Raw genomic sequence first — 3510 nt, forward strand, 5'->3', positions numbered from 1 at the left:
GAGTCAATTTTGACTCATAGCAACACTATAGGACAGGTTAGAACTCCCCTGTAGAGTTTCCAAGGCTGTAATCTTTATGGAAGCAGACTACCACATCTTTCTCCCCTGAAGTGGCTGATGGGCTTCAACCACCAACCTTTCAGTTAGCAGCCAAGTGCTTAACCACTGTGCCACCAGGGCTCCCTATAGTACCAATAGGAGAGGAGAGGGAGTATGCTGCTGAAAAAATATTTGAAGAAACGAATGTAAACATCCCAAATTTTGTGAAAAGCATAAACCTACAAATTCAAAAAGTTTAGCAAACCCCAAACATGATAAACCCAAAGAAATTCACATCCAAAGACATACAATCAAATGACTAAAAAGTAAAAATCAAGAAAAAGTCTTGAAAGCATCCAGAGAAAAATGACGTATTACCTATAGGGGGATAGTGATTCAACTGACAGCAGATTTCTTGTCAGAAAACTAGAGGTCAGGAAAAAATGGCACAGCATGTTTAAAATGCTGAAAGAAAAGAGCTATCAGCCCAGAATTACATATCCAATGGAAATATCCTTAACAGATGAAGGTTAAATAAAAATACTCTCAGAAGAATGAAGTCTAAAAGAATTTTTAGCCACCTGATGTGCTCTAAAAGAATTATTAAAGGAAATTCTTCATACGAAAGGGAATTTATGTCAGGAGGAAATTGGCAACATTAGGAATGAAGGAAGGGCAACAGAAATAGTAAACATCTTTGTAAATATAATAGACTATTTTCCTCTTGAGTTTTTTAAAATATGGTTGAAAGAAAGCATAATACTGTCTGATGGGGTTTTGAATGTATGATATGTAATTTTGGAGTCCCCGGTGGTGCAAGCAGCTAAGTGTTCAACTACTAGCTGAAAGGTTGATGGTTCAAACCCACCCAGGGTGCCTTAGAAGACAGATGTGGCAATTTGTTTTTGAAAGGCCACAGCCTTGAAAACCCTATAGAGCAATTCTACTCTGCACGCATGCGGTCGCCATGAATCAGAATTGACTTGACGGCAACTAACAACAGTAATATGTAATTGATCAAACAAATATAACACAAAAGGTAGAGAGTAAAGAGATTTATATAGAGGCCTGGTTTCTAAATTCCACTTGAAGTGGTAAAATATTGATTTTAAGTAGACTGTGAAAATTAATATATACAGTATAATACTTAGAGCAATCATTAAAACACTATGCAAAGAGATATAGTCGAAATCAAAATAGATAAAATGCAATACAATTTATTTAATTTAAAATGCAATTTAAATAACTCAAAAGGAGGTATTAAAGGGAAAACAGAGGAACAGTAACCACAGGGAACAAAAATAATAAAATAGTAGATCTAAATCCAAACATATCAATAATTACATTAAATGTGAATGGCTTAAACATACCAATTAAAAGACAGAGGTTATCAGAATTAATAAAGCATAACTTAACTGTGTGCTCTCTCCAAGAATTCACTTCAAGGATAATGATATAAATAAGTTAAAACTAAAAGAATAGGGAAAAAATATACCTTGCAAACATTAATCAAAAGAAACTGGAGTTAACAGTGTGCAAATTTTTACGTAATCTCAGAAAACTCTTTTGCAACAAATCCTTGTCAAAGGACTTAGCCATCTGCACTAGCAGAGGGAAGATTTGGTGGTCTGAATTTGGTGAGAAATTGAGAAACCTCAGATTTTGTTTTTCACAAGGGAGGTTTATTTTTCTTACATTTAGAAACTATATTCCAATAGTGCTACATCTTATAGTATGACTGATGCTCTGTTTCTGTACCTTCCTGCATATACAATATCCTTTTATCTCAATAGTGAATTATAGTATAATCTATCAGATGACATTTTAAATGCTAATTGAACTAAACAGGTGTTGCATCAATAATGCACATAAATAAATTGAAGTAATGACAGTATGAACAGCTATGACCTACAGGCAAGGACAACTACGTCATAATTCTCTCCTGGTAGACAGTTCTTCTAAGAGATCATAGATTGAAAAGCATATAAGTTAAAAAAGTGGTTTAACCTAAGTATAAAACTACAAAATCCTTAGAAGAAAACAGAGGTATGACACCAAAAGCATGAATAACAAAAGAAAAAAAATAGATAAATTGGACTTCATCAAAATTAAAACTTTTGTGCATCAAGAGATACTATCAAGGAAATAAAAAGACAACCTCCAGATAGGGAGAATATATTTCCAAATTATATATCTAATAAGGATCTAGTATCCAGAAAATATAAAGAATTCTTATAACTCAACAACAAAAAGACAAACAACACAATGAAAAAAAGGGCAAAGGACTTGAATAGACATTTCTCCAAAGAAGATATACAAATGATCAACAAGCACATGAAAAGATGTTCAGTATCATTAGTTTTTAGAAAAATGCAAATCAAAACCACACACCCAGTAAGATGGATATAATAATAATAATTAAAAAAATGGAAAATAACAAGTGTTGGCGAGGATGTGGAAAAATTGGAATCCTCATACATTGCTAGTGGGAATGTAAAATGGTTCAAACACTGTGGAAAACACTTTGGAAGCTACTCAAAAGCTTAAACCTAGAATAACCATGTAATCCAGCTGTTCCACTCCTAGGTATATGTCCAAAAGAATTGAGAACAAATACTCAAGTAAGTACATGTACATGCATGTTCATAGTAGCAATATTCACAATAGCCAAAAGGTGATAACAGCTCAAATGTCCATCAATGGATGAATGGATAAACAACCTGTGGTATATCCATACAGTGGAATATTGTTCAGTCATAAAAAAAATGAAATACTTATACGTGGTACAACACAGATGGACCTTAAAAACATTATGCTAATGATACGGAGCCAACTTGACAGCCTAGACAGACACAGTATGCTGTCCTTCTGTAGCAAAGGCCCGAAAAACTAAGTAAAACAGATACAAATACCAATCTGGGAACCATAAGCATCAAGTGAAGGGATAATGAACTAGATCAAACACTGAAGGGAAGAAAAAACTGAAGGAAAACAGAGAAAGAGGAGAAATACGGAGTGAAGGTCCCCTGCCAACTAACACGGCACAGTGTTGCCCTCTTGGAGCACAGCCAGCAAAGACCATAGACAGGGAATATGGGAAGGCAGCTTCACAGAGCTCCCAACAAGAGATGAGCACCAAGTAACCAGAGAAACACGCTTTCCCGCCCCTCATCCTCTGCCCAGTATGCCACCTCAACCCCTTCCTGATGGGCCGTGCTGTGCCACCTTGGCTAGAGACCTACCGGCCTGCCACCAGCCTGGGTCCAACCGGCTCCCACCCGCCCCTACCCACCCCTACCTGCCAGCTCCTGCTGTGCCATTTTTTTCCCTTTTCTTCCTTTTCTTTCTCCCTTCCACCTAGCCCTGTAGGCCAACTCTACCCCTTCCTGCTGGGCCACATTGCATTGCCACAAGTAGAGAGGTACAGCCTACCCGCCCCCACCCACTGACTCCCACCAGGCCATTTTTTCC

The 3510-nt window shown here is 36.9% G+C and overlaps 1 protein-coding gene across 1 annotated transcript in view; it reads left to right on the forward strand.

The window, feature by feature from the left end:
* The window catches only part of SUGCT (succinyl-CoA:glutarate-CoA transferase), an 871200-nt gene that overhangs the window by 344342 nt on the left and 523348 nt on the right, over positions 1–3510 (forward strand). The window lies entirely within an intron of this gene.

This window comes from Trichechus manatus, unplaced genomic scaffold (assembly GCF_000243295.1).
Source record: "Trichechus manatus latirostris isolate Lorelei unplaced genomic scaffold, TriManLat1.0 scaffold00114, whole genome shotgun sequence".
Classification (NCBI taxonomy): Eukaryota; Metazoa; Chordata; class Mammalia; order Sirenia; family Trichechidae; genus Trichechus; species Trichechus manatus.